General features: G+C 45.9%; 1 protein-coding gene and 1 long non-coding RNA gene across 2 annotated transcripts in view; both read right to left on the reverse strand.

The window, feature by feature from the left end:
- Positions 1 to 24,572, reverse strand: part of gse1b (Gse1 coiled-coil protein b) — a 784,409-nt gene that overhangs the window by 346,706 nt on the left and 413,131 nt on the right. The gene's annotated exons all lie outside the window — the stretch shown is intronic.
- The window catches only part of LOC134356318 (uncharacterized), a 64,093-nt gene that overhangs the window by 19,230 nt on the left and 20,291 nt on the right, over positions 1 to 24,572 (reverse strand). The window contains exon 2 of the long non-coding RNA XR_010020329.1: positions 2,778 to 2,848. This is a non-coding gene — a long non-coding RNA (uncharacterized LOC134356318). The remainder of the gene's footprint in view (positions 1 to 2,777; positions 2,849 to 24,572) is intronic.

The raw sequence follows: 24,572 nt of genomic DNA on the forward strand, positions 1-24,572 counted from the left end.
GGACGGCTCATTGATGGTTAATCTCAGGTTACCTGGTCTAGTCTCAGTGCTTCCCTCAGAACCATGCCAAAGTGATGCATTGGTTCTGACTGCTAACCACCTCCTCTCTCTCCAAAGTTTCCATTAACATGGGTGTCTAGGATCAGGGGGCACAGCCTCAGAATAAAGGGAGGCCCCCTTTCAACCCAGATGATGAGGAATTTCTGCAGGCAGAGAGTAGTGAACCTGTGGGATTTGCTGCCACAGAAGTCACTGGGTATATTTAAACCAGAGATTGACAGCTTCTGTATTAGTAAGGGGTTAAAGGTTACAGGGAGAATGGGGCTGAAAAACTAAACAAGATCAACTATCATCAAAAGAGAAAGCAGACTCGATGGGTCAAATGGGCTGACTTTGCTAATATATCTTAAGAGTCTTCAGGTTGGTGCCATGTGGATGCTGGAGTTCAGGTAGGAATTAGCCTGGAAGCTTTACCTCCTATAGTTGAATGGCATGCCTGGGTTCGCTGTTATCCAGCTCAGGAATGCAGAACATCTTCGCCTGGCAGCTGTGTCAATATAGGCCAGCAGGAATGAGGTGAGAGTCTCATGCCCCTTCTTCCCTGTAATCGCTGACCTTTCAGTGCCTCCTGTTGAAAAAATGCCCCCACTAAAACATGCTCATTCCTCTCCAGTCCTGCCCCCTCCTAGCCTCCTCCGAGGGGTACGAGCCTGTCAATTAGCAGCAGGAGTGAGTTGGTCCCCTCATAAAGAGTATGTGTGATCTGACAGTAAGCTCAACTCTGCATTCCTGCGGTAACCTTTCACCCTTATGCTTATCAAGAATCTGCCTTAGGACTATTCCAAGACACAGCTTCGACTGCACCCTGAGGTAAGGAGTTCTGACAACACACAACCCCACCGGGGAGAATGAAATTTCCCTCGTATCTCTCTTCAGTGGGTGACCGCCTCCCTTCGAATTGTGGCCACAGGTTCTGTGTCTCTCACAAGAGATTCTGCAGGTGCTGGAAACCCAGAGCAACACACGCTCAAAATGCTGGAGGAGCCCGGCCCCAAACGAGGACTGTTTATTCATTTCCGTAGATATCGCCTTGACCAGCCGAGTTCCTCCAGCATCCCCTGTGTGGTACTCTATCTCTCCGCTGCTCCAGGGATGTGTGGAGGGGAGAAGAGACACTACCCCTGTTCCAGTATGCCCCCTACCATATTCCTGATGCTCACAATAGTATCATGTGTGTAGAAGATAACCGCCAAATGTTCCCACATTAAGCTCTCCAGGCTCCTCCAAGCCCAGCCTTTAGTGCATCTACTAACGTGTCACGGAGAGCCTCCTGACTGCCCGCATCACTCCCTGTAACAGAGGCTCCTCCAGCGCACGGGGTCGAAACAGGCTGCCGACGGTTGCGGACACAGCCGCCTCCCTCATGGGTGCAACCCTGCCCACCGTTGAGGACATCTTCGAAAGGTGGAATCCATGGTGAAGGGCCCTCACCACCCGGGACTTGCCCTCATCTGAGCCTGAAGGTGCACACTCGATGTTCTAGAAACAGCACCTTCCCCTCCACAGTCGGACCTCTGAACAGTCCAAGAACCCATAATTATTCCCCCTTTTTTATCTATCTCTCTATCTTTCTATTTGTATACCTTTTTTTGTGACTTATAATAAATTTTAATGTACTACTGTACCGCTGCCACAAAACAACTAATTTTTACCGCATGTCTGTGATAACAAACCTGATTCTAATTCTGATTTCAATTGTTTTGCCAGTGATGGTGTTGTCTGTTGCTGATCTAGAACTCCCTCGAGACACCCTTCCTCTAAAATAATCCTTAAAAGCTGTCTCTTCCACTCAACCTTTCAAGTTGTCTGCTCTGATACCCCCCCCACCCCCCAACCCCGCCACCGTGTGTGATGGGTGTCAATTTGCCTTTGGCAATCGCTCCAGAGAAGTATTTTTACACAGCCCTAGGTTAATGGTGCTACAGGGGGGAAGGCAGGGTAAGACAGGCTGAGGCACACAACCCCCCCCCCCAAACAACGAGGCAAAAGCAGCCCTCAGTTTCCAGCCAGGAAGAAATAGGTAAAAATTTAAAGCTAAAAACAAAAAAATTATACAAATATAAAAGGAGATTAGCATAATGAAGCAATAGTTATTCGAAAAGATATAAAGAATGATGGATACCCTGCAGTGATTGTATGGCATAATCTATTTAAGGGTTCAGATGCATTAAATAAAGAATTATGGACACCCGGGAGTGATTGAGAGTCTGTGATCTAATTAGGAGGTTGGGACTGAGCAACATTCTTCCACTTTATGACATTACCCGAAGCCCAAAATGAGGTTACGACTTGAAAAGGCCTCCTGTGTATATGTTACATTTTATACCACAATGCTTAGGTTCGATGGGGAGCTTGGCTCTGCTCTGGATTTGCTTCCTGCTCAAAGCCAGGCTGAAGAATTAACAGCCAGGAGTTGTATGCTTTGCCGAGTGACCGTATGCAGCTGATTACTGGGACTGTGGTGGGATGCAAGAGTCTGCCTGGACTTTCCACATCCTTAGTAATGTGATCTCAAACCATTCAAAATCCCGAAACAACCCGCCCTTCCTGCAGTGGTCTGCTCAGGTATCAAATTAAAACTGAGCCTGAAAATCCACTCTGACCCAACCATGGCCTACCCAATTCTGAAATTTACAATTCTTTTGATACCCACCCTCATCCTAAAATGTATAGTTTGATCCTACCAACTTAAGTCATGTTTACAGTCAACTACGAACCCAAAGATCCACAAGGGACTGCAGCTGCCAGAATCTGGAGCAACACGCAATCTGTCGGAGGAACTCGGCACCTGTGGGAGGAAAGGAATTGCCGACGGTGATTGGTGTACAAGATGTTAAGAGGCATAGACTGAGTAGATAACCAGAGACTTTTTCCCAGGGTGGAAACGGCTAATACGAGGGGGCATAATTTTAATGTGATTGGAGGAAAGTGTAGGAGAGATGTCAGAGGTAGGTTTTTGCACAGAGTGGTGGGTGTCTGGAATGCACCAGTGGTGGTAGAGGCAGAAACATTACGGGCATTTAAACTTTTAGATAGGCAAATAGTTGATAGAATAATGGAGGGCTATGTAGGAGGGAAGGGTTAGATTGATCTTAGAATAAGTTAAAAGGTGGTAGACAGAGGAGAGCTAAGGTACTGGTGACCCCTGTTTTCATCCAGGGGGTCAGTGTGGACATGGTGGAGGATTACAAATACCTGGGGATACGAATTGACAATAAACTGGACTGGTCAAAGAACACTGAGGCTGTCTACAAGAAGGGTCAGAGCCGTCTCTATTTCCTGAGGAGACTGAGGTCCTTTAACATCTGCCGGACGATGCTGAGGATGTTCTACGAGTCTGTGGTGGTCAGTGCTATCATGTTTGCTGTTGTGTGCTGGGGCAGCAGGCTGAGGGTGGCAGACACCAACAGAATCAACAAACTCATTCGTAAGGCCAGTGATGTTGTGGGGATGGAACTGGACTCTCTGACGGTGGTGTCTGAAAAGAGGATGCTGTCTAAGTTGCATGCCATCTTGGACAATGTCTCCCATCCACTACATAATGTACTGGGTGGGCACAGGAGTACATTCAGCCAGAGACTCATTCCACCGAGATGCAACACAGAGCGTCATAGGAAGTCATTCCTGCCTGTGGCCATCAAACTTTACAACTCCTCCCTTGGAGAGTCAGACACCCCGAGCCGATAGGCTGGTCCTGGACTTATTTCATAATTTACTGGCATAATTTACATATTACTATTTAACTATTTATGGTTCTATTACTATTTATTATTTATGGCGCAACTGTAATGAAAACCATTTTCCCCCGGGATCAATAAAGTATGACTATGACTATGAAAAGGCCAGCATAGAACCGTTATGTTCTATGATCTGCATTTGTCCATTTTCAAGTTCAAGTTTAATTGTCATTCAACTGTACATGAATACAATCAAATGACACATTACTCAGGGGCCCAGGGTCAAAACACAGTGCCAACAGCACAAGGCACAGAAATCACATACAAGGTAGCAAGTCCTTACAAGATATCAGTAAAATACAGCCACACAAAATAAGAAGAAAGAGTCGAAGATGTGGGTCCAAACCCTGTGACAGGACTGACAGTGGAGAGGTCAGATGGCCAGTACAAAGAGAAGAAGGGTGGTGAAGACTCAAGAAGAGAGGTTGGAAAGAATTTCTGATTTCCCGCTGCTCAGTCCTTGACTGTGTGACAGATCCTGTGTGCAATTCTGGCCGCAGCTTTACAGGAAGGGGGTGGAGGCCACGGAGAGGGTGCAGAAGAGGTTCATCAAGCTGTTGCCAAGATTACAAATTAAGGAGAGGATGGACAAACTTGGATTGTTATCTTTAGAGTTTCAAGGGCTGAGGAGCAACTTTATAAAATTATGAGTGCCATAGTCAAGGGAGAAGATGGTACTTTTCCCAGGCTGAAAATGTTACACACTATAGAGTGAATTATAGGAAAGATGTCAATAAAATTGAGAGAGAACAGAGATTTACTAGAATGTTGCCTGGGTTTCATCTCCTAAGTTACAGAGAAAGGTTGAACAAGCTGGGTCTTTATTCTTTGGAGCGTAGAAGGTTGAGGGGGGACTTGATAGAGGTATGTAAAATTATGAGGGGGATAGATAGAGTTGATGTGGATAAGCTTTTTCCATTGAGAGTGGGGGAGATTTAAACAAGAAGACATGAGTTGAGAGATAAGGGCAAAAGTTGAGGGGTAACATGAGAGGGAATTTCTTTACTCAGAGAGTGGTAGCTGTGTGGAACGAGCTTCCAGCAGAAGTGGCTGAGGCAGGTCCGATGTTGTCATTTAAAGTTAAATTGGATAGATATATGGACAGGAAAGGAATGGAGGGTTATGGGCTGAGTGCAGGTCGGTGGGACTAGGTGAGAGTAAGAGTTCGGCACAGACTGGAAGGGCCGAGATGGCCTATTTCCGTGCTGTACTTGTTATATGGTTATATGTAGCTTTGAGAAGAAAGGGAGGGGGTTAATGGAGAATTATGAAGCAAGTTTTTTTTTTACACAAGAAGTGTGACAGTAGTTGTAGAGTCACAGAAGGGTCAACACAGAAACAGGCCCATTAGTCCAACTGGTCCATGCAGACCACTTAAACTGACCTGCTCTGGGATCATAGCTTCCATACCCCTACCATCCATGTACCGATCCAAATTTCTCTTAAGATTGAAATTGAGCTTGTGCGCACCAACTTGTGCTGGCAGCTCGTTCCATGCTCACACGACCCACTAAGTGAAGACGTTTCCCCTCATGTACGTGCCCGGAACATGTTACCGGAGGAGGCGCTGGAAGCAGGTAGGATAGCAACATTTCAAAGCCATTTGGACAGGCATGTGAATGGGTAGGGAGTGGAGGAGTACAGACCACATACAGGTAGATGGGATTAGTTGAAAATGGCATGATAGTTGGCACAGATATAATGGGCTGAAGGGCCTGTTCCAGTACTGTACTCTATATTACACTGTCTCCATGGTTACCAGCCACTAGCAACAATGCAACAGCTGTGCACTGTCACAGAATGGAAGCACATCCCTGTACAGCCGGTTGCCATGCTGGAATGGCTCCTACAGTCGGCAAAGCTGGCTGTCGAAGCTGTCACTGAGACTGAATGTGTCTCTGCATTCACAAACATGAATGAGCAACAAGAAACGATTAAAGAACAAAACTATGACAAGAAATTAAAATGATTAAACTACAAAACAAAAATTCTCACTGGCATGAAAACCATTAAGAAAATCCCATAAACCTAACTATTTTAAGTCAAATCAAAATCTCCACTGGCTGTTTCCCTGACTCATTTCAGTCTAGTTGCTGTACTTGTACCAAGAGGGTTTACCCTCCGCATCCTTGGCACCAGATTCCTAAGTCTGGGAGCTGGGAAGGCTGCAGAAGTTCAGCATGCCACCAAGGACACAGGAGTGGCACAGAGGGGACTGACAGCACAGATGGCAGAGCGGAAGATGTCACTGCCAGCTTAAGCCTGTGCCCGTGTGGGACCTGGGGACTTCCACGCAGGCAAGTCTGACAGAAGCGCTGGTGACTGGGTAGAAGATCTGGCTCACTGCTTTTCTGACCTTCCTTTCCTTTATGCAATTACACTGATTTATACCTTTGTCACAGTTTCAGCAGGTCTGTGGAAACGGAAGTTCTGCCCTCGGCCTTGGCGTGGAAGCTCCAATGCACAGGATCAAAAGGGGGCTTCACACAGTCTTAGGCCTGGCCAGCTCCAACCCTCACCACCAAGGACATCTTCTAAATGCGACATCCATCCGTAAGAACCCTTACCATCTGGGACACGCTCCCTTCTCAATACCACCAGCAGGGAGAAGGTACAGGAGCCTGAAGTTGGATTAGGAACAGCTTCTTCCCCTCCAGCTTCTGATTTCTGTACCCATGAACGCTACCTCACCATTTGACTTTTGTATTACTTATTGTAATTTATTTCTTTTATGTTTTGCATGGTACTGCTGCAATAAAACAACACATTTACTAACATGTATCACCGATTCTGATCCTGGCAGCACCTGACAGAATTGAGACTCAAAAAGGCCAAAAGTAACTCTCAAGCACCCATGTGCTGCACTCTTCACAGTGCTCTCTATGTTCCTGTCAACTCCCCCCTCACACCATGATCCTATCATTAACCTGCAACTAAGGAGATTTTTCTATGTTTGTTTATCTTTTTTTCTATGTTTCTATTTATCTACTTATTGATTGATTGATTGAGATATAGCGCAGAGTAGGCCCTTCCAGCCCTCTGAGCCACGTTGCCCAGCAATTCCTGGATCTAATCCTCAATCAAATCAGGGACAACTTACAATGACCAATTAACCTACCAACCTATATACCGTAGCCAGTTAATTTACGGTGCAGATCTTTGAGGCGTACGAAGAAACCGAAGCACTGGAGGAAACCCGTGTCGTCGTGGGGCCAACAAACAAGTTCCCCACAGACAGTACCCGACATCGGGATTGATCCGGAGTCACCGGGCTGTGGGGCAGCAGCTCTACTAGCTGGGCCACTGTGCCGTCATTCCCCACGCCCCCGCAATCTGTCTCAGCCGACCCAGTCCTTCTCACAGAAACGCTCAGCGCAAGGTTTTATAGAGAAAGTTCAGCTGAAGAGTGCCTACAGCTCGAGCTCTCCGTTTCATCGCCACACAGGGCAACGGCAGGCTCTGAAGTAATGGTCCCTCCAGGAGGGAGGGTCAAGGGACTTCAGTCCCTCTGCTGCCCCCTTTGTTAAACCAAGCACGAGATGGGACAGGACAGGCAGCAAGAACTGAAAGAAGTTCAAGGGTGCTTGGAGATGACTCAGGGTCTCAGGGAAGTGGAGAAGGCTCAGAGTTTTTCCCTTTGCTGTCTCCAGTGAGCTGAGTTCTTGACTGAACTGGAAATCCTGGCCCATTCCTGCCCTCTGCTGTTAGAAGATGCTAAGCACCAGTGCAAATATCCGGCTGTGCACCTCCTCTCACTTTCGAAGTTCAAAGTTCAAAGTTCAAAGCAAATTTATTATCAAAGTATGAACACTACCCACAGATTCATTTTCTTGTCGGCATTTACAGTAGATACAATAGAATCCATGTAAATCTACTCACAGATCCTTTCCTCTGTCTTTTTACTTGCCTTCACTGCTGTGCTCCCCCAGGCCAGGAGAGGGGAACAGAGCGAGCTCACCCACTGGCTGGGGGAATGCAGATCCCCCCTCGTGCAGCGTTTGCACATTCATGGCAAGGTGACCACCAGAACAAGACAGGAGGTACCTAATAAAGTGGCCACTGAGTGCATCTCAATAGGTGAATGATGCTGCCTAAGTGGTTACGGTAAATAACTCCGAGCCCTGCTGCCTTTGAGATGCTGGTGAGAGATTCATGGTCCTGCTTTGAGGAGATCCGAGGAAGCTCACCCTTCATCAACATCTCTCCTACAACCACATCACTGGAGAAACCTAATAAAGCCTAGATAGAGTAGATATGGAGAGGATGTACCCTATAGTGAAGGAGTCTAGAACCAGAGGACACAGCCTCAAAATACAAGGATGTCCCTTTTACAGATGAGGAGATGAGGAGGAACTTCTTAACTAGAGGGTGATGAGATTGCCACGGACAGCTATGGAAGCCAAGTCATTGAGTATATTTAAAGTGGAGGTCGACTGGTTCTTGATTAGTACGGAAGTCAAAGGTTATAGGGAGAAGGCAGGAGAATAGGGTTGAGAGGGATAATAAATCAGCCATGATGGAATGGTGGAGCAGGTTTGATAGGCTGAATGGCCTAATTCTGCTCCTATAACGTGGCCATTCTTGGTTGAGGGATCTTGCCGAGAGAAAGCTTCCCCCTCATTGCATCAGCAATTGCAAAATACTTCACTGGCTGCAAAAGTGATAGAGTGATAAAGACACTGAAGCTCCCTCCTGGAAAAGGCCAGGGAGCCCGAGCAAAGGCGTCACGTCAGGCGTCTTGTGCAATAACAAACGCTATTCTTACAGGCACGCCTGTCAACATGTGGCAGGCAGCCAGACCTTTGCTGCAGCTGCTCGCCGGATAATGAGAGACAAGACCCGCCAGAGAGGAGCCCATGGCCAAGCCTGCAGTTTGCTGAAGCTGTTAGCAGATTGGTAAACCCCAGCCAAGGGCAAGCAACTGCATATTCACCGGGACAATTAAAGGTTACTTGTCCGTGCTAGCAAGCCCGGTTAAGGTATCTCAAGGTGCAGTGAAGTGTCACCTCTCCCTCCATCACCTTTCAAGTGCTTGTACTCCTGTTCCTTGAGGCACTAACACACCCTCATTCTTTCAGGCCAGTTCTGGTGCTGTACATGGTCCTTGGCTCTGCCGTCTGCACAGGGCCGTGGTTGGTATTGGGCGGGGAAAGGTGGAGCAGGTGGGCTGTGTGCAGACGCAGCTCCTCCACTTCCCAACAGGGCACGGAGCTAAATTTTCCTCACTGTGACAAAAGGCGCTATATAAACTCAAGATCATCTTCATCAGATCTCTGAACAGTCCACAAACATGTATTCAGTTCATGTTTGTTTGTTTATTTAATCATTGAGATATTGCACGGAGTAGACCCTTCCAGCAGCCCCACCAGGCAACCCTCAGTTTAACCCTGGACTAATCATGGGACAATTTACAATGACCAACTAACCAGGCAGCCGTCTTTGCACTGTGGGAGGGAAACGGAGACCCGTGTGGTCATACAAACTCCTCAGAGGCAGCGATTGGAACTGAACCCAGGTCGTTGGTATTGTAAAGCGTTGTGCTAACCACTACACTACCATGTTGTCTGTATTATTCATTTACATTTTTTAAATTATTTGCACAGTCATCTTTTGCACATTGCCTATTTGCCAGTCTCTGTTACGTAGAGTTTTTTCATAAATTCCATTGTATTTCTTTATTTTTCTGTAAAACCTGCAAGAAAATGAATCAAGGTGGTATATATGTAATTTGATAATAAATTTACTTTTTTGCACTGTGTATATATGTCTTTTGTAACTTATAGCAATTTTTTAATGTCTTGCACAGTATTTTTTGCCACAAAACAACAAATTTCACAACATATGTCCCTGGGGAAGATTCTCATCCTCATTCTCTAATTTCCTCTCTCTCGCTCTGTTGCCTCAGTAATGTGGCGGATGGCTCTACGTCCTCAGGATTGTGCACGTCCCCATCGACCCTTTCCAATTTTCATCCATGCATCACAGAAAGCGTTCCGTCTGCATGCATAACTGGTTGGTGTGAGAACTGCTCTGCACATGACTGCAACAAACTGCGGAGAGTTATGCTCACAGCTCAGGACGTCACAGGAAACACACTCCCCTCCTATCGATTCTTGCGGCTTCAGTCAAGCAGCCACCGTGATCAAAGACACCAGCCACCCCGGACATTCTCCCTTCTTCCCTCTTCCATTGGGCAGTAGATAAAAAAAAATCTGAAAAAGCAGGTAGAATAAAGCTCAAGAGCTTCTAGCTCCCTGCAATAGCTTCCTACTATGATAAGATGGACTCTTTCCAATCTGCCTCGTATTGATCTTTGCACTTTATCGTTGACTTCACTGCACTTTCTCTGTAACTGTTACACGTTATTCTGCATTAATAATGTTTTAACTTGTTCTATCTCAATGCATTGTGGAATGAGCAGTACAAAGACAAGTTTTCACTGTTATCTCGGTACCTGTGACAATAATAAACCAATTTCAATAACAACCAATGTTGAGTGTTTGGTTCCCATCTTCCCACACTACACTGATGTGAGGTTTTAGCATCGAACTTCACTGAGCTCAGCAGTACCCAAACGGTTAATAATAAAATCCTTTGCACAAAAGCAGCCCTCCCATTCACCGGCAGCTTTGCTCCGCGTCCCCAGACACCTGCCAAGCTCAACCCAATAGCCATGAGGCAACTGTTACAGAGTCACGTGGACTGTGGTGAGGCAGTGAACAAAACACTCCATCGACAACGCACAGCAGAAGTCTGACTCGCCGACTTACACACACACACACACACACACACACACACACACACACACACACAGCAACAGATATAAACCCAGGCACAAGCATTAACACAGACGTACACACAAACACACCACACATACATACACACACACAGAAACACAAACTCATACACTCATACATGCAAGCACATACCACACACACGCACTCAGATACATATATAACATAAATAAACTGACAAGCACAGCATATACACGTGTGCACAGACACACGCATAACACATACATACATATGCACAAACATTTTATTTATGTATTTAGAGATACAGCATTGGAGTAGGCCCTGCCAGCACTTCAAGCCGTGCCACTGGGAACCCCCATTTAATCCTAGCCTAATCCTGGGACAATTTTTACAACGACCTTCTAAGTGGTGGTATGTCTTTGGACTGTGGGAGGAAACTAGAGCACCCAGGGAAAACCACTGCATTCCACGGGGAGGGCAGACAGAGACTACTTACAGAGGACACTAGGATTGACCTCTGAACTCCAATGTCCCAAGCTGTAATAGTGTCTCACCAACTGCTACGTTACCATTGTGCCCCAAATCACAGACCCAAAAACATACATGTGTACATACACACACACACACACACACACAAACACTTACAGGTATACACAAACACACACACAGAGGAAGAAACCACATGAACGCACAAACACATGCACATAATTTCTGAGGTTACAGCAGTTCAAGAAGCTGATCGCTACAACTTTCTCAGGGGAATTAGGGTGGGGCAGTAAACCTTGGCCTCAACAAAGTAAAAACAAAATAAAGTACAGGCTGTACTGTGGATGCTTGCTGGTACAAGACCTGCGATGTCCCAATTCTCCACAATTGCTCGAAGCTATATCCTCTGACATCAGCACAAGAACTGTGGCACAGTGTTAATGACCAGAACATTGTAGCACTATGCTTCTAGCTCAGTAAGATCACAAAGATGTTCCCCCTTCCCTCATGGTCCAAGTGAGACTTGCGATACTACAACACAGCACCAGAGTGACTGAATAAGGTATAACAACACAAGAGTTGCTTGTTGGCCAAGAATAGTCAGCTTCATGATGTTGGAAACATGTCAGCCAATCTGCCCTCAGCGAGTCCCCAAACCCAGCAACATGAAAATGACCAGATAAAATGTTTAGTTATGAAAACTAAATTTAATGTTGAGTTCAATTTCTCATAGAATCCTAGAAAAGTACTGCACAGAAACAGGACCTTTGGTTCATCTAGTCCGTGCCAAACAATTTAAACTGCCCACTCCCATCAAGCTGCACCAGGACTATAGCCCTCCAAATCCTCATCATCCATGTACCTATTCAAACTTCTCTGAAGCGTTGAAATCAAGCTCTTGCACTGGCAGCTCATTCCACACTCTCACCACCCACTGAGAGAAGAAGCTCCCCCTGGTGTTTCCCTTAAACTTTTCACCTTTCATCCTAACCATGACCTCTGGTTGTAGTCTCACACAACCTCAGTGGAAAAAGTCTGCTTGCATTTACCCTATCTATACCCTCATAATTTTCTATACCTCTATCAAATCTCTTCTCAATCTTCTACATTCCAAGGAATAAAATCCTAACCTATTTCATCTTTCCTTATAACTCAGGTCCTCCAGTCCTGGAAACATCCTTGTAAATTTTCTCTGTACTCTTTCAACCTTATTTACATTGTTCCTGTCGGTGGGTGACCAAAACTGCACACAATACTCTGTCCGGCAGAGAAAGCAGGATCTCCCAGTGGCCACACATTTTAATTCCACGTCCCATTCCCATTCTGATATGTCTATCCACGGCCTCCTCTACTGTAAAGATGAAACCACACTCAGGTTGGAGGAACAACACCTTATATTCCGTCTGGGTAGCCTCCAACCTGATGGTATGAACATTGACTTCTAACTTCCGCTAATGCCCCATCTCCCCCTCGTACCCCATCCGTTATTTATTTATATACACACATTCTTTCTCTCTCTCTCTCCTTTTTCTCTCTCTGTCCCTTGCCCATCCTCTGGGTTTTCCCCTCCTCCCCCTTTTCCTTCTCCCTGGGCTTCCTGTCCTCTCATATTCCTTTTGCCAATCAACTGTCCAGCGCTTGGTTCCATCCCTCCCCCTCCTGTCTTCTCCTATCATTTCGGATCTCCCCCTTCCCCTCCCACTTTCAAATCTCTTACTATCTCTTCTTTCAGTTAGTCCTGACGAAGGGTCTCGGCCCGAAACGTCGACTGTAGCTCTTCCTATAGATGCTGCCTGGCCTGCTGCGTTCACCAGCAACTTTGATGTGTGTTGCACAATACTCCAAATTAGGGCTCACCAGCATCTATTACAACGTCAATGTAAATCCCATCTCCTTTACTCAATACATTGATTTATGAAGGCTAATGTGTCAAAAGCTTTCTTTACAAATCTATCTACCTGTGACACCACTCATGTTGTGGTAAGTGCTTCCAGCATTTACTGTTTTGATTTTGATTTTCAGTATCCTTTGATAAGTCTCAGCTAATGTTTTTGTTTCTCTTATTTAGAGTCCTCAGACCAGCAGTCTGTTCAACAATTCCCATTTGCATGTACGTGATCCGTGTCCCAGCGTTCCCTGCAAGTTAATGTATCCATTTGAATGGCCCTTAAGCTCCAGCAGCGCCCCCGGCAACAGGTTCCAGACACCTACCACTCTACACAAAATAAAAACTTGCCCTGCACATCTCCTCTAACACATGAGCTTCTGCAGATGCTGGAAACTTTGACCAACGCATACAAAATGCTGGAGGAACAAACTGTTGGCGTTGTGGGTCATCAGGACTGGCAAAGGGCAGGGGGGATGAAGGTGGAACAAGGAGGTGCAGGAAGGGGTACAGGTGATAGGTAAGACCAGGTGGGGAGGGGGGCAAAGGAGGGTGATGAAGCAAAAAGCTGCGAGGTGATAGAAGGAAGAGATAAAGGGCTGAAGAAGAAGGAATCTTTTAAAAGAGGTTAGAGGACCATGGAAGAAAGAGGAGGAAAGGTACCATCACCTTTAAACTTTCCCTCTCTCACCTTAAAGCTTTGTCCTCAAGTACTTAGCATTTTTACCCTTGTAAAAAGACTCTGACTGCCTTAACAGTTGCCTCACATAATTACTTTATACTTTATTGTCGCCAAACAATTGATACTAGAACGTACAATCATCATAGCGATATTAAATTCTGCGCTTCCCATTCCCTGGATTACAAATCGATAGTAAATATTAAAAATTTAAATTATAAATCATAAATAGAAAATAGAAAAGGGAAAGTATGGTAGTGCAAAACAACCAAGAGGCAGGTCTGGATATTTGGAGGGTATGGTCCATATCCGGGTCAGGATCCGTTCAGCAGTCTTATCACAATTGGAAAGAAGCTGTTCCCAAATCTGGTCGTACAAGTCTTCAAGCTCCCGAGCCTTCTCCCGGAGGGAAGAGGAACGAAAAGTGTGTTGGCTGGGTGGGTCATGTCTTTGATTATCCTGGCAGCACTGCTCCGACAGCGTGTGGTGTAAAGAGAGTCCAAGGACAGAAGATTGGTTTGTGTGATGTGTTGTGCCATGTTCACGATCTTCTGCAGCTCCTTCCGGTCTTGGACAGGACAACTTCCATACCAGAAAGAAGATAGAAAGAAGAATGCTTTCTATGGTGCATCTATAAAAATTAGTGAGGGTTTTAGGGGACAGGCCAAATTTCTTTAGCTTTCTCAGGAAGTAAAGGCGCTGGTGGGCCTTCTTGGCAGTGAACTCTGCTTGGTTGGACCAAGTCAGGTCATTTGTGATATTGACCCCGAGGAACTTAAAGCTTTTGACCTGTTCCACTTGCACACCACCGATGTAAATGGGGTCGTGTGGTCCGCTACTCCTTCTGAAGTCAATAACCAATTCTTTCGTCTTGCTGGCGTTGAGGGATAGGTTATTGTCTTCACACCATGCCACCAGGTTCTTAATTTCCTCTCTGTACTCAAACTCATCATTACCCAAGATCGGCCTACAATTGTGGTGTCATCAGCAAACTTATATATTGAGTTTGATGGAAACTTGGCTACACAATCATGGGTGTACAGTGAGCACAGCAGGGGGCTGAGTACACAGCCTTGTGGGGCACCGGTGCTCAGAGTGATTGTAGAGAAGAGCTTGTCCCCTATTTTTACAGCCTGGGTCCTGTCTGTGAGGAAGTTGAAGATCCAGCTGCAGATCTGAGTGCTAAGACCCAGGTTCCGGAGCTTAGGAATCAGTTTATTAGGTAAACTTCTGTCAAACGCTCTTCATGGCGTGCGTCTCAAACAGCCTCTGACAACCAAGTCCAACTCCTGGCCTTCACGTGTGGCATATTTCTTATGCCCGGCGGAGCTGCTCTCACTGACAGGAGAAGGGGCAAAGACAGGCCACTGACGCCTTAAAACCAGTTGCTCCGATCAGATGGGGCTCGTTAACCATGGATGGTAGCTCATCTAGGAGAGAGAAAACTCCGATTTCAAACAACACACATAAAAATTGCTAGTGTACACAGCAGGCCAGGCAGCATCTCTAGGAAGAGGTACAGTTGATGTTTCAGGCCAAGACCCTTCATCAGGACTAACTGAAAGAAGAGATAGTAAGAGATTTGAAAGTGGGAGGGGGAGAGGGAGATCCAAAATGATAGGAGAAGACAGGAGGGGGAGGGATGGAGCCAAGAGCTGGACAGGTGATTGGCAAAAGGGATATGAGAGGATCATGGGATGGGAGGCCCAGGGAGAAAGAAAGGGGGAGGGGGGAAGCCCACAGGATGGACAAGAAGTATAGTGAGAGGGGACAGAGGGAGAAAAAGGAGAGAGAGAAAAAAAATTAATAATAATAATAAATTAATTAATAATGAATGGGGTACAAGGGGGAGGTGGGGCATTAACAAAGTTAGAGAAGTCAATGCCATCAGGTTGGAGGCTACTCAGACGGAATATAAGGTGTTGTTCCTCCAACCTGAGTGTGGCTTCGTCTTGACAGTAGAGGAGGCCGTGGATAGATATGTCAGAATGGGAATGGGACATGGAATTAAAATGTGTGGCCACTGGGAGATCCTGCTTTCTCTGGCAGACAGAGCGTAGGTGTTCAGCGAAATGGTCTCCCAGCCTGTGTCGGGTCTCGCCAATATACAGAAGGCCACATTGACCTCCGCTGCCTTGTGGCTATACCCGCTCACGGGAAATGCTTTGGGAGTAAACCCCGAGGAAAAATGTGGAGTCGGAGTCCCAAAGGCGGCTGACTGCTGTACCCAGCACCGGCACAGCAACTCCTGCGATGCTGCTGGCACCAAACTGTATCGACTTTCGTCGTTCCTTTGGACCTGTCATCAGCATGGAGAGGGGGTCCCACTGCATGGGCAACAGACAGATCTCCATATCAACTCCGCCCTGGCTCGTGCCTTGGAGACGCCACTCTCCAGTGACCACCAGAAGCGCAGTACCCATGGTCGACCATGACCAATAGAGGCCACACACATATTAGGTGTTCCTTCAGCCTCCAATGGTCCAGAGAAAGATAACGTTTTGGCTTCTCTAATACCCAACCTAGGATAGAACCTCAGTTTAGCATTTTATCTGAAAGACAAAAATGCTGGTAATACTCATTGGGCCAGGCAGCATATCTGGAGAAAGGAAGCAAAGTAAAGGCCCAAAACAGTGGGTTGGCAACTCAGAAGAGAATTCCCAATGAGGTTTTTCCTGCAGGAGCCATATTGAGTAGATGGCGGCACGTCTAATGGTGGAGCCCTTTGGGATCTGCTCAAGTTGTGCACTCAATTCTTTGTGCGGAACCTTTAATCAGAACCAGCTTCAGCACTAGAAAACATCCCAAGGCAAAAGTTAATGATGCATTGGAGTTGAGCCAAGGACGTAGATGTTAATGAAGATGACTGCAGGAGTGGTCAGACAGGAAAGGGGAGAGGTTTAGGAAGGGGGCAGCCGCCACGAAGACTGGAAAAACGAAGGCATGCTTTCTTTCTTCACATAATCACCCGATGCCTAGTCCAGGTGACACCCACCTCTCTCAGTTTTTCCCTGCTCAAGACTGCCTGCCACCCAAGACAATTTCTCTCTCCTACCATGTGGGAGAAGATACCAGAGTTTGAAAGCCTGGGCGACCAGTTGAGAACAGTTTCTCCCCCACAATTATCAGACTTCTGAGCCGTTCATCTCTTCCAAACCCTCTCCTCAGACTCTCAATTCTACCTCTCTTGGTTACTCTACCATGGTCACTTTAGCATTTAACTTTGCACTACGTTGGATAGTATTACCACTGTTGGACCATAACGTTAACTGTGCTTGTCACTATAATTATTACCACAGACACTCAGTGCGCACTTTGTTCGGTACACCAGCACACCTGCTCATTAATGCAAATATCTATCAGCCAATCATGAGGCAGCCACTCAATGCATACAAACGTGCAGACAAGGGCAAGAGGTTCAGTTGTAGCTCGGGCCAAACATCAGAATGGGGAAGAAACGTGAGCTAAGTGACTTTGATAATGGAATGATTGTTGGTGCCAGAGTATCTCAAAAGGTGCTGATCTCCAGGGATTTATTTATTTTTTTTACATAGAACAGTGTCCAGAGTTTACAGAGACTGGTGTGAGAAACACAAAACATCCAGTGAGCAGTAGTTCTGTGGCAAAAATACCTTGTTAATGAGAGAGGTCAGAGGAGAATAGCAAGACTGGTAGGAAGGCAAAGGAACTCAATCAACCACTCATTACAAAAGTGGCATGCAGAAGAGCATCTCTGAATGTATAGCTTGTCCAGCCTTGAAATGGATGGGCTACAGCAGCAGAAGACCACAAACATGCACTCAGTGGCCACTTTATTAGATAGAGGCAGAACCTAATAAGGTGGCTACTGACTGTATATTGAACCATAAAAAATCCAAACCTTAGCCACCATATAAAAGTAGAGATGCTGTGAGAAAGAGAGGGAGATTGCTCACTTCACATTCATGCTCCACTTAGAGAATCTTCCATGTGTTCTGGAAGTGGAAATCTTAACTTTTACTGATGTTATTAACATGTTCTCCAGAAAGTTAACCCTAAGCTTATGAAGCAGGAACTGCCCAGAATACCAGTAAAAAAAAAGTCTGAGAGTGGTCTGTCACATGTTCTCTGCTGACTGGGAATGGCACATACACAGGAACACAAATACCTCAGACCAAACACCCCGCATGTACTGATTTCAGCACACACCCAGTACATGGCAAACTCACAAACAAACATAAATACATACATGCAACCACACACATAAGTGCTTGCGAAAGTGCACACATAACTTTGTACAGGAGTAATTTATTGTCCCAGTATATTTATAGACAGTAAGATCAAACAGAGGCACTGAAATCTGAAAAATAGCTTCTGCTAATTAGATTTAACCACAGTATTGCAATGGAACAATCGCCCTGTCATTAGCTCTACTGATACACTCAACAGTGTCAACGTGTAATTATGTCACACCTTTAAACAGAAAATGCTCCTAGCACTTCATAAAGGAATGAAAAATCAAATCCGGTGTATTATATTCAATGTGATAGTCTTTACAACATAGAAACAGGCTTCTCAATCCAACTGAACCAGGCTGATTGTATGTCCCTCTTGAACTTCCTCGCACTCCTTCTCATCTCACCCATCAGCACACTCTCCCGTTTCTTTCTATGCCATATATTTGCACAAAGTCCTTAAATCCATCTGCTGTACATCACTTGAGGCCATGCATAACCTTCAGCCTCTGAATAAATAACTTCCACTAAAGCCCTTGTTTTTGCTAGTGACCAGTATACTTATGAGGCTTAGTCTCGGGCTTGGTCACCCAATCTTCCAATGCACATTTTTGTGGTCTTCAATTCCAAGTAGTCTAATATGTAGAATCTGTTCTGGTATAATTCCTGTAACTCAACTTTCTCTATAGTGACCACAGGCTTTACATACCATGGATTGAAACTGTGTTCCAATCTTATGTCCTGTATAGGTTTTATATAACTTCTCTGCTTTGTGATTCTATTCTTGTAGAGATGAGCCTCTGTATTTTGCACTTATATCAGGGGCACACAATGTTTTTTATGCCATGAACCAACACCATCAAGCAAGGAGTTTGTGGACCTCAGGTTGGGAACCCCTGATTTATATTGGGAACCTGCACTGCTACTTTGAATAATTTGTGAATCTAGATCCCTTTACCACTTGGTGCTCACCTCCATCCCACTTAGGTTCAGATTTTCCTCCTCCCCAAACTAACTCCTGTTCAACAACATAATAATAATAATTTTATTTATATAGCACCTTTCATACATTAAGATGCAGGCTCAAAGTGTTTTAAATAGATTGTAAAGATAAATCAATATAACCATAAAAATACAAATCAAAAATTAAAAACCATAGAGACAAAAATTATATAGAATAAAAAGCAATTGAATATACCAAATTATATACATATTATCAACATCAACAAGCATTGAGTAATCCTATAAGTAGGCTAAATTTTAGAAGTAGTGTTTTGAAGTGTTCCACAGTACTCGCCTGGCATATCTCAGTCGGTAGGGTATCCTAATTTTTTGGTGCACAAGAGGAAAAGGCCATAAAATTCTATTCATCACTATTACCTCTTGGGGTTTTAAGTAATGTCTTGTGCTTTGTTAGACTCCCCTCCCCTTAGTATAACTTTTAAACCAACGTCCCCATCCAGTTAGAGCTGCTCATGTTTGCTTCTGACTTTACAAGACTCCTGATCTACTGGCACATACCCAATGCACCCAATGCATGATTCGGCTTCCTGATCATTCTTAATGAGCAGAACCATGGATGGTAGTGTAGTGGTTAGCGCATTGCTATTACAGCTCATGGCGTAAGAGCTTGGAGTTCACGTCAGGTGCCACCCGTAAGGAGTTTGTACATTTTTCCATGACCAGGTGCTCCGGTTTCCTCACATGGTCCAGAGACAGACTGGTTAGTAGGTTAATTGGTCATTGTAAATTGTCCTGTGATTAAGCTAGAGTTCCATAGTTGGGTTGCTGTGTGGTGCAGCTTGTTGTGCTAGAAGGGTCTGTTCCATGCAATATCTTTAAATTAATTAATTAACTCCATAGCTCCTGTAGTATTCTACAACTGATGTAATACCTTTCGTACAATGAATGGACAAATTCCTGAACTGCTGTCGTGCAAGAAACCTGCTGGCGATGATCCACCTGCCATGGGCAATAAACAAGGAATGGAGTAATTTATCAGTGGTGTTGATCAGGTCCCCAGGCACACCTCAAACAAGAGCTCCTGCTCAATGCTCCAAGACCTTTCCTGTCTTTTGCCTGAAGAAGTTACTGAGCATAATATCATTTGTGGCACTAAGTGACAAAGGCGAGAAGGCGAGCCTCATTTGCATGGGCAAACCCAATCCAATCTGGGAGGGGGGGGCGTGGCTGCCATTGTCGAAGAGTGTAAGGTAAGCAGGACCACGGTTCAAAGATCAGAATATCAACCCCTCACGCAGCAACCTGCCACTTGACATTAGCAGAACTAAAGAGCTGATTGGAGGAGGAAGAAACCTAAAGTTGTTGGTGTTGAGTGGGAGGTCGGTGCATGAGGTTAGCAGAACCAGAAGGAGTACCAGCCCATCACTAGGAGTGGTTGGCATGGATTCATCTGTTCGTACTGAAAAAAATGGAGGGCTATGTATGTGGGAGGGAAGGGTTAGATCGATCTTGGAGCAGGTGAAAAGGACAGCACAACATCATGGGCCAAAAAGTCTACTGTGCTGTACTGATCGATGTTCTATACACTCAATACACACTCACAGGGGGTTTCTTGGGCAAAAGAAAGTAGATGGGAATGCCTTTGAAGAAGATAGCCAAGGGAAACCCACAGAACAGCGGGAGAAAGAGAATCTGTGTCTTACAGTTATGAACCCCGTGCCATGATTAACTGGTAAACCAGTGTCCATCAACAATCTGGGGCGCTACGGTGGTGTAGCAGTTAGCACAACACTCTCACAGCTCGGGCCGTCAGAGTTCGGAGTTCGATCCTAATCCCTCCTGTAAGAAGTTTGTACGTCCTTCCCCTGAGCCTGTGGGTTTCCTCTGGGTGCTCCCTTGTTCCAAAGATGTGCTGGTTGGTAGGTTAACTGGTCATTGCAAACAGTCTTGTGGTTGGGCGAGGGATAAACAGATGGGTTGCTGGGCAGAGCAGCTCATTGGGCTGGAAGGTCCTGGTCTGCTTTCCATGTCTAATGAATAAATAAACAAGCTAGTTCTCCCCCAAACCTCTCGGCTGCATTCTAATGAACACCACCTCAATGAACTTGCTGCAAACCAGCACGTTTTACCAGCAGTAACTTTTCCTTACAGTTTGCTTCCGAATACAGTCAAAAAGATATCAAACAGGGTGTGGGACCATGATTTGGCAGCAGGTTATTTTTATTGATGGCTCATTCATTCAGAGTGTCTGTGTCTATAATAAGTTTTCCGCAAAACACTGTATCTAATCACACAGCAGCACAGTGGATAGATTACTGGGGCAGAACCCACTGGACCAGAGATGTGAGTTTGAATCTCACCACAGCGACAAGGGGATTTAAATAAGAAGCCAAGTGCCATAAACTATATTAGAGAGTCATAAACACCCATCTCATTCGCCAATAAGCCTTAGGAAAGGTTTGGCTATTAAAAACTATCCTAACTTGTATGTGATTTTTGCTCCATCTGCAACAAGCAGGATTTCCTGGTGGCCGACCATTTTAATCCCAACATTCCTGTCCATGGCCCCCTCTGCTGCCATGACGATGTCACTCACAGGCTGGAGGAGCAACACCTCATATTCTCTCTGGGTAGCCTTCAACTTGACGGCATGAATATTGATTTCTCTAAATATCAGTAATTTCCCCTCCATCCCCCCTTCTCTCTTCGTCCATTCCTCATTTGGAGCCGCCTCTTACCCCTTCTCTTCTCCTCCCCTGCCTGTCAACTCCCTCTGGTGGTGCTCCTCACTCACTGTCTCCCAGGGTCCATTCTCCTATCAGGTCGCTACTTCTCCAACCCTTTACCTCTTCAGCCTATCACCTCCCAGCTTCTTACTCTAACCCACCTCCTCCACTCACCTAGCTTCATGACCGCCTTCCAGTTTATACTCCCTCCGCCACCTTCTCACTCTGGTTTCTGCCACCCTCCTCTGCAGTCCTGATGAAGGGTCTCGGCCCGAAACGTCCACTCTTTAATACCAATCCATAAATGTTGCCTGACCTGCTGAGTTCCTCTAGCATTTTGTCTCTGTTACTCTAACTTACATGTCCTCTTCTTCTCTCTCGTAGGCCATCACAGGGATGGAATGATGACTTAATTCTATTCTGGTTGTGTAGTCATTGAGGTCAATGTGGCGGAAGACGCTCGGTGGGACTAGAAGTCTGTGAAGTGGTGCACTCCTTCTGCCACCTACATGTGACTCTGTGTCCTCCCAGGATTCCAGGCTGTCAAGGCCATCCTGGAAGCATCTTCTCCATTCAGAGTGATAGTGGATCACAGATTCCCACGAGTCGGTAGGGATGTTATATGAGGGTGACATGGTTTGCCTATGTGTGTGGGCACGTGGCCAAGTGGTTAAGGCATTGGACTAGTGACCTGAAGGTTGTGAGTTCGAATCCCAGCTGAGGGAATGTGTTGTGTCCTTGAGCAAGGCACTTAATCACACATTGCTCTGCGACGACACTGGTGCCAAGCTGTTTGGGTCCTAATGCCCTTCCCTTGGACAACATTGGTGTCATGGAGAGGGGAGACTTGCAGCATGGGCAACTGCTGGTCTTCCATACAACATTGCCTAGGCCTGCGCCCTGGAGAGTGAAGACTTCCCAGGCGCAGATCCATGGTTTCCCAAGACTAACGGATGCCTTTACTTTGGTTAGCCTAATGCTTTACTGTCCCGCCTGTAGAATCCAGGTTCAATTCCTGCCACTGTCTGAAACGAGTTTGCATGTTGTCCCAGTGACCGTGGCTATCCTCTGGGTGCTCTGCTTTGCTCCCCCATTCCACAAACGTTCATGTTAGGGTTAGTGAGGTGTGGGCATGCTATGTTGGTGCCAGAAGTATGGCAACACTTTTGCTGGGGGCAGCTCACATCTCACACTGTGCTGGTCATTGATTCAGACAATGCATTTCACTGTTTGTTTTGATGTACGTGATAAAATAAAGCTAATCTTTATCTTTAATTTCAGGAGGGCTTTTGACAACATTCTTCAATCTTTTACTCTGCCGCTTTATGGCGCGTGTCCAAGTGGCGTTGGCCTCGTGATCTGAAGGTCACTAGTTCAAGCCTCAGCTGAGGCAGCCTGTGTGTCCCTGAGCAAGGCACTTAACCACACATTGCTCAGCAACAACACTGGTGCCAAGCTGTATGGGTCCTAATGCCCTTCCCTTGGACAACATCGGTGTTGTGGAGAGGGGAGACTTGCAGCATGGGCAACTGCTGGTCTTCCATACAACCTTGCCCAGGCCTGCGCCCTGGAAACCTTCCAAGGCGCAAATCCATGGTCTCATGAGACTAACGGATGCCTATTACTCTGCCCACTGAGTAATCTTCTGCCTGAGACAGTGCCTGCTTCAGGAGTCATAAACGCCAGAGACCAATACAGCATGGATATCTTCCCCTTAGCCAACATCTCCAGGCTAACCACATCCTCCTAGCTAGTCCCAATTTACTGCATTGGGCCCATATCCCTTCATGTACCTATCTAAGTGCTTCTTAAATAATACTATAGCACCCGCCTCACCCACTTCCTCCAGCAGCTCATTCAGCACCCCATGCAGGAAAAGTTCCCCTTGGCCATGTGACTTGCCACTGAATGCCATTAGGGCTTTAATGCCGGGAACGTTGGCCTGGGAGAGGACACCGATGTGGGTTTGGTTATCCTGCCAGTGGGTGTGGAGCATTGAGAGTACTGCTCCAATGCTTAGAGATGTCTGCGAGGAGCGTGCACACCTCAGACTACATTGAGAGCAGGAACCACAGCCACAGTAAGATGCTCCACCCACCTTCTAATTCTGACCTCTTCCCCCTCCATTTCCAGTCTCGATGAAGGATCTCAGCCCGAAACGTCAACTGCTGGTTCCTCTGCCTGACCTGCTGAGTTCCTCCTGCATTTTGTGTGGACTACTCTGGATTCCCAGCTTCTGCAGAACCTCCTGAGTTTACCAGGAGACCGGGTAGTCTGATGAATGACCTTTGGTCTGCAAGTGTTGAGCGAGAAGCTCTTTCTCTTGGCTGCTTATCTGCGACACCACACCGCAGCAACGTGGTGGGCTCTTCAGAATGAAAGGAAAGGCCTGCTATTGCAATAGAAAGCTAAACTTTGCTCAGCAGTGGTTAATGTGGTAGAGCAGTCAGTGATAGGGGTCATCAACTTTACTGCATCTTGCGTCTCTTTTCTTTTGTATCTTTCTTTCCAGTGAATATTGTTGAATGCAAATTTGGCCACAGAAGCACCAGATGGCTTGGCCACTGTTTGACTGACGAGCAAAACAAATATCCCCCAGGTGTTGTCACATACAGAAGCATAATGGATTTAATACTCAACTGGTGTTAAAGAACAAGCTCCTGAGATCAAAAGCCACCATGATAGTTAGAAACATGCTGAAAATGCTGGAGGAACTCAGTAGATCAGGTAGCATCTACCAGCCAACGTTTCAGGTCAAGACCCTTCATCCCTGCCAGTTAATTCAGCTAATTCCAGCTGGCATCAATCTTTCAGGTTGTCGTAAAAAGCTCGTCAGGTTCATTACAGCCATTAAGAGAGTTAGGCTGGCCTTCGTGAGTGACCAGACACACAGTATTGTGGTTGTCTCTTGGGCATTCTGTGGACTACTTGATTCAAGCTCAGTAAAGGATGAAGAGGAAGAGAAATTTCCAAAAGTGGTGATCCTCTGGAGTTTCCAACTGCAGAGGGTTGCGCAGGCCAAATCAATAAATATTTTTAAGGAGATACAGAAATTTCTAGGGTAAAA

The sequence above is a fragment of the Mobula hypostoma genome, chromosome 14 (genome assembly GCF_963921235.1).
Source record: "Mobula hypostoma chromosome 14, sMobHyp1.1, whole genome shotgun sequence".
NCBI classification, from domain to species: Eukaryota; Metazoa; Chordata; class Chondrichthyes; order Myliobatiformes; family Myliobatidae; genus Mobula; species Mobula hypostoma.